This window comes from Diospyros lotus, chromosome 2, assembly GCF_014633365.1.
Source record: "Diospyros lotus cultivar Yz01 chromosome 2, ASM1463336v1, whole genome shotgun sequence".
Classification (NCBI taxonomy): Eukaryota; Viridiplantae; Streptophyta; class Magnoliopsida; order Ericales; family Ebenaceae; genus Diospyros; species Diospyros lotus.
The window spans coordinates 16,235,383-16,249,644 of record NC_068339.1 but is presented as its reverse complement, the minus strand read 5'-3'; the positions used below and the strand labels follow the sequence as shown (position 1 = coordinate 16,249,644).

The 14,262-nt window shown below is 32.0% G+C and overlaps 1 long non-coding RNA gene across 1 annotated transcript in view; it reads left to right on the top strand.

The window, feature by feature from the left end:
- Positions 1 to 11,775: 11,775 nt before the first annotated feature.
- Positions 11,776 to 14,262, top strand: part of LOC127795050 (uncharacterized) — a 12,477-nt gene continuing 9,990 nt past the window's right edge. Inside the window, exon 1 of the long non-coding RNA XR_008021735.1 lies at positions 11,776 to 14,262. This exon is cut by the window's right edge and continues 876 nt beyond it. This is a non-coding gene — a long non-coding RNA (uncharacterized LOC127795050).

The following is a 14,262-nucleotide window of genomic DNA, read 5'->3' as shown; positions in this document are numbered from 1 at the left end:
AATATAAACATGTAATGCAAATGCAATGCATATTATGGGTAGTCCTCCATGCCCTCATAACCACTTCGTTTAAGGCACCAACCAACCCCTCCCTCATCACTAGTCCTTCATATGGCCATAGGTCTACTAGAACACAAAACATGCAATAAGACCATTACATGCAACTCATTCAAAACATGTACAAATGCAAGCAAACCCCACCACTTGGAGTCATCCCTTACCTTTTTATCCTTGAAGCTTCAAGCCCTCACTTGCCAAAACTCCTTCTTTGGCTTTCAACCATCTTAAGAAAAATATTCTTAAAGCATTTAAGATCTTAAAGACTAAAAAAATGAAAGAAAATGAAACTTACTTATTTTCTAGAAGAGATTTAACTCAAGACTTACCTTTCTCTCCTTTGGAAGCTCACAAGAGAACTCTCATTGATATCTAATTTCTTCCACCAAGCGAAACCTCCTCTTAGAGATTTCTCTTCCTTTTTATATTAAGTCTTGACATCTCACAAGTTTAAGACTAATTCCTTGCCCTTGATCAATCTTTTGAAGAGTAAATCTTTACCCTTGAAACTAGCACAATCCTTGTGCTTTTGGATAACTTAATCCTAGCTTTTGATTTTAAGGGAACCCATCTCTACTCTTTAGAGAAACACAATCCAAGAGACCTAGTCTCTTTAAATCTCATCCCTTGATTTTCTTTGAATGTTAACTTTTCACCCTCTCTTATCTTTCTTCTTGAAATTATCATATCCATGTGGCAATCCATGCCATTGGTAGACTTAAATCCCAACCATTGGATTTCTTCAAATTTCAAGATTCAATCACCACCATTGGATCAAGGCTACATTTCCCATAATTCTTCAATTTTCAAAATTAATAAATAATGACTAATTTCAAGATTGACTATTTTCTCCATTATTTATTTAATTTAAATCCCATAAATTTTCAAGTATTTAATGGAGACTAATATCTTTTCTTTTTTATTTAATTTAAATTGCTCTTGAGAGACATAATTCTTTTTACTTTGGCATTTAATTTAATCTACCATTTTCCCACATAAATGCATGACTAATTTCCATTTAATATGAAATTTCTTTTAATTCTCACCATAATGACTCTCATTTAATGCTTAAGAGACTAATTTTCTTTTCTTTATGAATTTCTTTTAATCCCACTCTTGCTTCACAAGATCATGCCAAGTGTCCCACTTACACTTAATCCAACAATTTCTTGTTCCCAAATTTAATTAAATCTCTTTCCATGAGATCTTGGCAAGTGTCACCAATCTAATCTACTTGACTTCCATTTTAATTTCTAATTATCCATGCATTTAAACAAGAATTAAATTCTCCCAAAATCAATTTTCTAATATATAATTATTTTATCCACCAAAAATAATTTACCTTTTATGAGACGAGACTCCAAATTATCGTTTTGCCATTCTTAAGGCATCTTATATATATATATATATGCATTCTCTTTGATTCAAGGGCAATTTTGAAAATTTCCATATACCATTATTCCCTTAATCGATAATTTTATCATGACTCATCAAGGGTATTACAGATATGACTTAATCGCTTGCGCCATAATGATGCTGAATTTTCTTTGTTTAATTTGTGTTTAGTACCACGAGATTCCACATGCAAAGTTTCATGATATGATGCAACAGTATCAAGCAAATATAAGTTATCACATGCACATAATGAACCAGTACCAATAACATTTGAATTTAATGAAAGACTAAACTGATTGTTTCCAAATGAACAATAATATCCAGATTTGTCCAATAAAGAAACAGAAACTAAATTCTGTTTAAAAGACGGTACAACAAAAGTGTCTTTCAAATCCAAATAATAACCAATTGCTAACAATAACCTAAAAGTGCCTATTACATCAACTTCCACCGATTTGCTATCACCCATAAAGATGTATCTTTCACCATCATTTGGCTTTCAGTAGCTCAAGCAACCTTGCATAAAAACACTTATGTGAGTAATAGCACCAGAATCTAACCACCAAGTGTTTCTAGGTACTGAAGTTAAATTAACCTCAAAACAAACCAAAGTAAGAATTGTACATTTCTTTGCACGTCAAGCGTGATATTTGGCACAATCCTTCTTCACATGTCCAGTCTTATTGCAAAAGAAACAACCATTATTGTCTTCTTGTTGTTTCTTTTGTGCTGGACCCGTATGAGCAGTTTCATATCATTTCTTTCTTTTCTTGCCCTTATCTTTAGAGGTGCTTGTCAGGTGAGCACTTTCAGTTCTATCTTGCTTCAACCGTTCTTCCTCTTGCACACAATATGAAATGAGCTCATTTAAAGACCATTTCTCCTTCTGGCAGTTATAATTGACCTTAAATTGATTGAATTGTGTTGGAAGTGAGATTAATACCAAATGCACAAGCAAGTCATCAGACAGCTTAACCTTTAATCCCTTAAGTTTTGAAGCAATGTGAGACATTTCCATGATGTACTCCCTTATGTTACCCTTGCCTTTATATTTCATTGAAATCAAGCGTTGCAAAAGTGTGCTTGTTTCAACCTTATCGTTTTTCGCAAAACGCTTCTCAATTTCGGCAAGAAACTCCTTAGCATTAGTTATCCCTTCGGACGCTGCACCTCTAAAGGCTTCCAGAATGCCGTGCTTAATGATCATAAGACTCATGCGATTTGAGCAATCCCACTTCTCAAAGTTCCTCCTATCTTGAAGTTTGTCCCATTCAGCATGGGAATTGAATTTATATTGGCAGATATTGTAGTAGCAGACACATTAGCTGTAGTGGCCCACTACCGGATAGTCCCGCTAGCATAGGATATCCGAAAGGAGGTCATCACAAGTGTGATATAGAACAATAACATACAACACCATAATACTATCCTTAGATAAACTCAGCGGAAGCTAACATAAAGGTTTACAACATCTTAGACCATAGTCTAAACAAAATGAAATACAAGGGCACTAACAAATTTTACAACATAAAATTTCCTCACACTTGCCCTCATCACAAATGCTAACATAGACCATCTAATTTGGAAGGTCTCTGTACACTTCTAACCCTGAGCTTTAGCCCCACTGGGCTCGCCCTCAACCACTGCTCTACTTGTACCTGGAATGACATGAGAGTAAACAAGGTGAGCCACAAGGCTCAGCAAGTGTATTTATAAAGCATGGAGATATAGAATCAAAGGCAGGGATAATCAAGATAGAATAAACAACTCTATGAGGAGATATTAGTATAACGCGACTCATAAGTTCTCGGTTTACATTAATTTCCCATGCCGTGATTATTACATATATTATGCACTCGTTCCCATGCTCATGCATATGCACCAATAGTAGGGAATTTTTTTCTGCATAATTCTCAAGGCTCTCACGGCCTATATATATATATATCCATTCATGAATATACATGCATCAGGAAAATACATCAACAAATGATAACAATTTGAGCCACGCCTTCTGGGTTGATGGCCACCCCACCCGCGTCAAGCGCTCATAGGATATCCTTTCTCATCCACGGACTTAGCCGTCGCGCAAAATAATAGGTGCGCAAATTAGTATAATCATGCATCACATATGCATATCCCCATTTCATGTCAATCCTCAATGATTAAGAAAAATCTCAAATCATGCTTAACATGCACAATTACATAAATTAAAGTGTGCACTATCTTATGATCACAGGGTAAATTTTAATACATTTATTGACTCATACTTATAGAAATGCCCAAACCAATATTTACGGTATATTTTTACCCCAATGATAATCGCAAGGAATCAAAATTTATACATGCAAGAAACACTAAATCTTGCATGACACTAGACCCTAATGAATAAATGTCATTCCTTAAGAAATATAGGGTGACACAAAACCCTGTTTAGATTTTTGCAATGTTCAACAAGAAAACGAATTAATATTGCAAGATTTATCGAAATAAGGAAAATAAAACCCTTTTATCCAACAATGAGGGTTATCAAGAATAATTCAAAAAAACAATGGAAGAACTATACAAAAATCATAATTTTAAACGTAGGAAGGATAGACTACATAGGAAGAGTTGAATAACAACATATTTCAGAAATTTCCAGATTTTAAGCATATTTTCAAAAATCCAATCTGGGCTCAATATTTGGTCAAATACCACAAACGATATACCAAATCAAAGCCTAATGAGTCTAGTTTCTGGAACATCAACTGGATTTGAAATCGGAAATAACCACAAGGAGATATTCCACAAAAACCGAAACAAGGCAGAATTTGTAACAGTAATTTACAGAATTCTACATAGAATTCAACAAGGTTGTTATGGGTACAAATCATAACCAAAAATTTCAAATCTTATACCGAATCGAAGCCCATGAAGTCTATTTTATATAAAAATAAATGGATCACAATTTGGATATAACCACAGAGCATTATACCCCAAAAACCGAAGCAAGAACAGATTATTCAAAAATAGAGCAGAAAATTTCCAGATTCTGGGCAAGAATTTATAAGGATACTGTAGGCTCAAAACACAGCCAAAAATTCTAAAAAATTTACCAAATGAAGATTATCAAGTCTAGTTTATACAGAAACAAACGGAACTTGAATCGGATATAACCACAGAGAGTTATACCCTAAAGAGTACAACAAGGTCAGTTTACTCGAAAGCAGTAAAATTTCCAGATCTTAGCAGGGATTTACAAGGCTATAACATGATCAAATATTAGTCAAAAAATTCGATTCTTGTGTCTAGAATGAAGCTTAAGATGTCTAGTTTACAACCCAACAAACGGATCTCAATTTGGATATAAACACAAGGAGTTATAGACCAAAGAACATAACATGGTCAGTGAATCCGAGAATAAGAATTTAAGAGCAACAACTTAAAAATGAAGGAAACAAGCCTTCTAAGATGGAAACAAGGTTGAAGAACTTGCATTAAAATATAATCAAGAGAAGAAGAACTTACACAATCATAAGGAGAAGAAGAAGAAGAAGATCTTGAATTTGAAACAAGAAGGAAGGGAACTTGCCTTAGATGGTTGCAAATCCAAAGAGATGAAGACACCCCCTTGAAATTGAAAATTCCATAGTCTCCACTTAAAGCTTCAATGAAGAAGAACAATGGAGGAAGAAGAGACAATCGGGAGAGGGAGAAGAAGAAGGGAACAAGAAAGTAAGAAGAAGAAAATGAGGGAAAAAATGTGGGAGACTTGTCTCCCAACTCCTTTCAATCCATCTCCCTTTTAATTTTCTCTAATTTGCCCTTCATACTAACACACACAATTCACATATCTCTTACCCATTTTGGTCATTTTATCATTTTCTTAATCTTTTTTCTTTTTAATTAAGATACCATTCTCTATGCCCATGGCCCAAGCCCAAGTCAAAATATATAGCCCAAGCCCAAGTCAAAATATATGGCCCAATCCAATTTAAGGCCCAATGCACTTTTCTTGAGATTTGGGTTCAACCCAATTCATTTACACTTAAGATTTAATTATTTATCAATGGTCTAATTCAAATAAGGCCCAAACCCATTTAGCCCACAACTTTGAGACTTTTTCACACCAAATATTATTTTCATTAATTTACCCCCATTACCAACTCATATAATATTTTTAACAATTAATTAATAAAGGCAACAACTCTAATGTGCAAACTAAAATACCCATAACACCTAGACCCACTAACGGGTCGTTACATTAGCTGTATAGAGAACAAAATAACCAAATAAAAACATGCTCAATTAATATCCATAATAAATCAATCAATAAATTCAAATAATGGTGAGCCCCATCTCAAGATATCTAGCACAACATTAATATCAAGTCTTTGAACAGTAATATTAATTGTAAGTAGTACTTTTGTTGTAGTGATCAACATTAACAATAACTCCTATCAAATATTAAGCCCATCTTTGAATTAACTTACTATTCACATGGAAACCTAATAATTGTTACATATTTACCACCACAAATGTATATGCAATTCGGCCAAATATTAACCTTCCTTTGGGCCACTTAATACTCGCATAAATAAACACATACACAACCATCTAATTATTTTCAATAAACTAATCTCTACAAGAGAGGTCACTTTGGTGACATGTTGTATCAACCAGCTTATTGAGAATATTAGACAACTACAATTAATAAAATGAGATACCATGTATTTGAATTGTAATTGATTTCTTAATTTATTCTTTATTATCAAAATTCAAAATATAAAAAATGATAATAATAAATAAACAAATAACTTAATTTGCGATCACTGTTACAGCATGAACCGTAGGAAAGTATCAAATAGAAATTGGAAATCAAGCCACAATGTTCACGACGGCCTACTGTTGTCATCAAAATTGAAATTGGGAACACTAATTAATCATAATATTTTAAATGGATAGGTGATACCCATGGAATTGGAAAAAGTCCAAATTGAACAATTAATGTAGGGCCCATGAAACTGAAGGCTAGGGCTTTGCTTTCTCTCTTTACATACATATGTATATATATGTATACATATGTTATCAGACACATAGAGACGAAGATGCATGGGCGATAGAAGAAAAATAACACAGCGGAAGAAACACTAATGCAACACAAAGGACTGCTTGCAGTCACAATAGAAGGAAGAAATCTAATACAGTTGTATTAGTCGAAATTGCACAGGTAAACGCAAATATAAATGATATAATTGTATATATATAATTTCTTTTTTTGCACAAGCCTGATGATATAAACATATACACGTATATATTTTCTTCTTCGTCAACCAAAAAATGGAGATGAACAACACAATCCCAAAAGAAAACTTATGTGTAAAATTCAACCCACTGTATGTCCGTAAATAACCCAAAATTTCAGAATTGCTAAATCCTAAATATAATCCCCAAAATCTTTCATAATTTCTGCATGACTCAAGAATGAGAAGGCTCTGGTACCACTTATACGAAATTTACTAAAACTAGTTGCATCCAAGTATAATAATCTTGACATTATTTAGATCTCCCATCTTGATTCAAAGAGAAAAATTGAATAACAAAAACAATAGAAACATACCTGAGGAATCCATTGTTGTTGTGCTAATTAAACGGGTATTTGGTCTTCCAACTTTGATACGTAGTTCCCTCAAGAATTCTCTGTTAATGGGGATGCAGAGAAAAAAATTCACATACAAAATGGGGACCATGACACCTTTATTTGCAGTTACCAATTTGATAACTACTTCCAACAATTAACAGAGTTAGCATTTTCAAATTGGCCCCTTCATCAATTTGGAAATACAAGTTTGGTCTCTACACATTAAATCCGTGACAGTTTAATACCCAATAGCCAAAAAAATTACTGAAATATATCACTTTTATTTGGCTAAAATTTCAGATAGCATTATACATTTAAAAAATACATTTGTGCCCCTATATATTGAATCATTTATTTTTAACATAAAAGAGATAAGAAGTCATTCTATATCATCTATCAAGGTATTGACAAAAATATGTTTGAATTGGTTGTCTTAGCAAAAACCTCAAAAGAAGCATGGGATTTACTTCATAAATCTTTTACAAAAGTTGATAAGGTAAATAAGACCCACCTGCTAATATTAAGATCCCGCTTTGAGACATTAGAACAAGGAAATTCAAAGTGAATGACTAACTATTTCTCGTGGGTCATTGGAATTGTACATCAAATGAGAAGAAATGGAAAAAATATCCCAAAAATTGAAAAAATACTACGATTAATAGTACTGAAGTATAGGACGGTTACAATAACCATTGAGGAGTCAAAAATTTTGGAACAGATGTATGTGAAGTAGCTTATGGGATCACTCTAAGCATATAAAGAACGACTAAGGAGAGATGACCAATCTATTGATCAAGCATTACAGACAAAGCTCATGGTGCAGGAAAAGAAAAACGAGTCAAGCTGTGGAATTGGGCAAAAAGTAGAGGCTACGAAAGAGGAAGAGGCGGCAAAATCAAGGCAGAGGACAAGGAAGTGAAGAGGATGTCGAATGATCGTTCCACTAAAGAGGGTGTGGACGTAGTCGTAGCCGAGGTTGAGGTAAAGAATGACATTCAAACTAGAGGTATGACAAGTCTGAAATTCAATGCTACAACTGCATTAAGTTTGGGTACTACGCATCGGAATATTGGTCTCAAAAAAAAGAAGACAGGGCAAATTTTATTGAAAAAGAGGAAAAGACAAATAATGGCTTTGTGATGATGGCCTACAATGGTCTATAAACTAATGGTTCAAGTATATGGTACCTTAACACTAGTGCATCCAACCACATGTGTGGAACAAATGAGTTTTTTCAAATCTCGATGAACAATTTATCGACAACATCACATTTGGTGACTTGTCACAGAGACCAATAAAAGGAAAAGGAAGAATATTGCTATAGTTGAAAAATAGAGAGCAAAAGTACATTACCGACGTATACTTTGTGCTAGATATGAAGAACAATATCTTAAGCATGGGACAATTGCTAAAGAAATAATATGAAATTTGAATGAAAGACTCAACTTTTGAGATGAGAGATAGAAACAAAGTATTGATAGCCTTCGTGAAAATGGAGAAAAATCGAATGTTTCTTTTATACTCAGTGGCAGATTTATATGCGAGCTGCCCTAGGCTGAAGCCCAGGGTAGCCCATAATTAAAATTAATTTTTTTTATATTAAACAATTAATTTCTAATATAAAAAATTAATTGTTTTAATGTAAAAAAGTAATTTTTAATAATAAATTATTCCAAAAAAAAATTCAGACCACCCCAAAATCTGTGATGTACAGTTTTACATTTCAAAAAAAAAAAAAAACAAAAAAAACAAATTCAACCTCCCCTATATAAATTTCTAGATCTGCCTGTGTCTACACTTGAGTGTGTGCAACTCAAGGTGTTTCAAGGCTGAGATAGAAGATGAATCTACACTGTGGCATTTAAGGTATGGTCACCAAAACTACGAAACCCTAAAGATTTTAAAGAAAAAAATATGGTGACTGGATTTCCCAACATTGATCAGCCAAGCAAAGTGTGTAAGACTTGTATTATGGGAACACAACAATGAAAATATTTCCCAAGCAAAGGCTCAAGGAGAATAGCTCAAAGGCTGGAATTGGTACACTCGGATGTGTGCGGACCTATTAGTCCAACTTCATTGGGAGGCAATAGGTATATCCTTACATTCACTGATGACTTTTGTGGAAAAACATGGGTATATTTGTTAAAGGAAAAAGGAAAAAATTTCGACAGATTTAGAGAGTTTAAAAATCTAGTTGAAAAGCAAAGTGGTTGCTATCTGAAAAAATTGAGAACAGATAATGGAGGAGAATACACCTTAAGGGAGTTTGAAAGATTTTATAGACAACATGAGATAACGCATTAGTACACTATGCCATATACTCTTTAGCAAAATGGAGTAGCAAAAATGAAGAATCAAACCCTCCTTAACATGGTTCGGTATATGTTGAAAGAAGGTAAAATGCCAAAGGAATAATGGGCAGAAGCAATGGTATGTGCAACCTATTTGTTAAATCGATTTCCTTCAAATAAGATTGAAAATGTCTCTTAAAGAAGCGTGGAGCTTGCAAAAGCCAAGGGTAAAACATTTAAAAATCTTTGACTATGTGGTATATGCTAAGGTTCCCGAAGAGGAGAACTACAAGAATTTTAATATATCGTGACAAAATAATTATGATGGATTAAATTCTGTCACGAAAAGTATTCTTTTTGTGACAAAATTATGACAAAATAGAATTTCTCATACAAGATTCAAAAAGTGAATAAAGTTGTGACAAATAATATTTTGACATAATATTTTGTTATAATATAGTGAGATAGATAATTTATAATGACAAAATAATTTTTGTTACAAGATTTTATCACATCAAGTTGACACAACGCCAATTCCACTTATATAATATGATAAAATAATTTTGTCACCAAAATTTTTATCACAGTATTTAATCATATAGGATGTAATTATAAATTTTTTTAGTAACAATAAGTAATAATTTTTATAACAAAAATATGTATGTCACAAGAAATTCAATTTTTTATGAAAAAAATAATTTTATTGAATTTAATTTTTTCATAAAAATATGTCATATTAGGCATAAACAATAATAATCTAGTGACAAAAAAAAATTTAAAATATTTTATCAAAATAAAAAAACAAAAGACATGTAGTGACAAAAATATCCCCAATATTAATTAGATATCCTAACAAACATATTAATAAATTATAAAAGAAATATTAAAAAATTAAAATAATAAAATAATATTTAACTTTTTGGCTAATTTAATTTTCTTTAAAAATCTCCTTCCATCCTTTCCCTCTTTAAAAATTTTATTCCACCTTTACTGTTTTGACTCGACACAAAATATTAAATTTCTTATTTAAAAATAAAATTTATAAAATTTAACTTTTATTATAATATTTTTTCATAAAATATTAGTGCCAAATTTTTGGGCCAATATTAATTAGATATCTTAAAAATTAATAAAATAATATTTAACTTTTGACAAATTATAATTTTTGTTAAAAATTTTCCCCCATCCTTTTTCTTCTTAAAAAATTTTATTCCACATTTGTTGTTTTAATTTCACCCATAAAATTATGTTTCTTTTTTAGCAACAAAAACTTTGAAATTTTGACTTTTGTTTAATATTAAGATATTTTGTCATAAAATATTGACGTCAATATTAATTAGAAATATTGAAAAGTAATAAAATAATATTTTTAATTTTCATTAAAGATTTTGAGAGTCAAGGGAAAAAGTCAAAAATATCAAATATATAATATAATAAAAAAAGAAAGAGAAAATAAGGCATAGTACCCCCACATAGTCATACCTTGCGCGCCGCACGCATGACTATGCCTTGCCTATGCACCCCTAACGTGTAGCCACACCTATGTTGCACCCCCCGCACACCAATCACATCTATGTTGTGCTCCTACGCTCTTCAAACACGCCATATCACGCACATGCATGTTTCATTGTGCCCACACACTATTTTAGCCATACAATCTCTCTCTCTCTATTTATTTGGATCACATATATGAGGATTTCATTTACATGACACACTCGTATGTATGAACACCTTGTATCATACAATATCTTTATTTCATTAATATACCACTTTCTCATTGTTAATATACCAATTTTTCGTCATTATTGATTAAAATTTTCAATTCTAACCATGAAATAATAGAAAATTAATTATTAAGATTTAACTAACATTTATATAAACAATTGCTAATATAATTATATTTTTATGTAAATATACGAATATAATTATTAAATGATTATAATTGAACATTAATTATTTATTAATAATATAATATATTAAAAAATTATTAATATATTAAACAGAATACAATATATCAAACTAATTTATTATAATTAGTAGATTTATAATATAATTAAATTTTTAAATAAATATTAATTAGATGTAATAATTTAAATTATTTAATAATTTCTATAATTTAAATATTTTATCAGTTATTATAATTTTAAATTATTTTATTTTTATTTAACAACTAAATATTTTAACAAAAAATAAAAAAATAAAAAATAATGATGACATTAATTTTGGTAGTTAATGTAATATTATTAATGACTAAATATAAAATCCATTCATTATAAGATAAATTTTAACACTAAATAAATTATTATTAATATACCATTTTTCGTTTAATTAAAATTTTTAATTTTAACAATTAAATGTTTAAAAAAAATAAAAAAAATATCAAAAATAATGGTGGGAGAGGCCCCGCCTCTTTCCTTCCAGCAAATCCCCAAATCCCTCAATCCCCATTGCAGCCTTCATCTCCAGCGCCCCCCCCCGCTCTCTCTCTCTCAATACTCCTGCCGTCGCCGCTTCCAACCCATCGCCTCCACCTCTACGTTGCGGCCTCCTCTTGGTCGCCGCCTCCGCCGTCGCAGCTCCAACTCATCGCCTTTGCCGCCGCGGCCTCTAGCCTACTGCCTCCGGCGCCTCCCGCTCCATCGCTAATCAGGGATCTCTCCTCAGATTGCAGTTTGTTACCACATTAAGTAGTTTTAACGATGCATTTAGAATGAGGCATATCAAAGCCTCTAGCCCATTACCTTAGGAAATATTGACTCTAGGCGTGTTTGTTTAATTTTTCGTCATTGTTCCCGTATAATTGCATATATATATATGTCAATGTAGTTTAAAAGTATTTCTTGGATCAAAGCCTCTAATACAAAGTATTGATCGGACTTGGCAATGATGTAAATGATGACAAAGTCATTAGCAACATTTCTTGGGGGGGGGGGGGGGGGATTTATTGGGCTGTCATAGTCTAAATCAACCATTATGGATTTGCTAATTTACGGGTAGAAGCTAATTTTGCTGGCATGGTGAAAATTTCTTTTTGCTCATATTTTAACTATTAAGTAGTGGTTCGTGGATATGCTAACTATATTCAGAAAAGTAGAAAATTGCAACCAAGTAGTGAAGATTGGGCAAGAATTGGAATTTTCGCTTGTAAACATTGCTGAGAACGACGTAGTTCAGGGAAACAAGAAATTGATATTAGGTATGTGCTCTATTGTATTTATCTTTGGTATTATTGCTATGATTTCTTGCAATCCATTGACATATTTAATGAATGCTCGGCATGCATAAATTAACTTGAAGTATTTTATATTTCTGCTATAAGATAAGAATTTTTGAATAAAAAATGTTGCAACTTTTATCTTTCAGCTTATCTATGGGAAATTTATTATGAATTTGTCAATAAACATTCTAGACTTAAGTGGTTTGTCAAAATTGAGTATGCAAATAATTAGATAAAATCTCATGAATTTGTCATTGCAACCCAACATCACTGATAACATACATCATATTTCAAATTTCTAAACAATTGTAGAAAACTGCTTTTTAGGTGGTTAAAATGTATCAGAGATATATGTTTGTGTACTATAACATAATAAAATTTTGGAATTCAATTCCATACTCAATAAACAGAAAATGTAAGAAAGTCAAACTTTTATCTATTCTGACCTTACTCAATTAGATCAACAATATTTCCCAAACTCAAAGGGTTAGGTGGTGTTCTCTTCATGTTTCAATTTTGAGTTTTGAAATCATTTTCAATTTTGTGTTTTGAGTGTCTATTTTGAGATTTTTGAAAACGCGTTCTTTTTGTTATTCTGAAAAACTATTTTTCAAAATAAAAAACTAGGAAACATGTTTATTTTAAAATTTTAAAAATAATTTTTTTTTGTTATTATGATATTTTATTGAATGAATTTGATTTAAAGTAAATTATAAACATTTATTAGTAAATTATAAATTTGATTCAAATATTTTAAACTATAAAATAAAATACAAATAAAATAAAATAAAAAATCAAAATCTTAGAAATATTATTAAAAAAATTAATACAAAAAAATCATATTACATATTCAAATAAAATAAAAAAAAATCAAATAACACAAAAAAAAAAAAAAAAAAAAAACAAATCGGGGAGGGGAGCCGCACCCATCTTCTTCCATCTCTTCCTCACCCGCATTAGGGTTTCCTGCGCATCCTTGCGCTGCCGCCGCCGCCTCTTCCTTTCACCGCCGGCGTCTCTGTTTCTCCTCCTTATCATCGCTGATCGCCTCATCTCCTTCCTCACCCATCATCGCGGCAGCTCTAGTCGCCGACTTTCTTCCTAAACAGCAGCCACAAAAGCTGTTGTTCGAAAGGAATAGGGGGAGGAGACCAACGCCATGGACAAGAAGGAGCAAGTGGCTTTAAACCATCGAGCGAATGATAACAAAGAGGCGAATGATAATGAAGAACACGATTGGATCTGGTTTCTGCTATGGCAAGAAGAGAGGAGAGAGAGACAGAGAGAGTGAGAAGAGATGCGAGACTGGGGGGGGGGGATCTGGTTTCTGCCATGGCAAGAAGAGAGGAGAGAGAGACAGAGAGAGTGAGAAGAGATGCAAGGTTGGGGGGGGGGGGAGTCGCTGTGCGTTTTCCATGTTTTGGTTTTTTGTGTGTTTTCACAGAAAACGCCCAAAATAACAAAATGTTGTTTTGAGTTTTCTTTATAAATTTTTTCTTTGTTTTGAAAAATGCGTTTTTGAAAATAGAAAAGAAAATACGCTTTCAGTGTTTTGAAAAACTGAAAACTCAAAATGGGTTGAAAATAGCAAACAGAACAGGCCTTAGATTTTGAAAGTTATAAATGTTAAGATATACTTAATTTCACATGGTTGCAGTACAAGATATAGATTTTTCAAC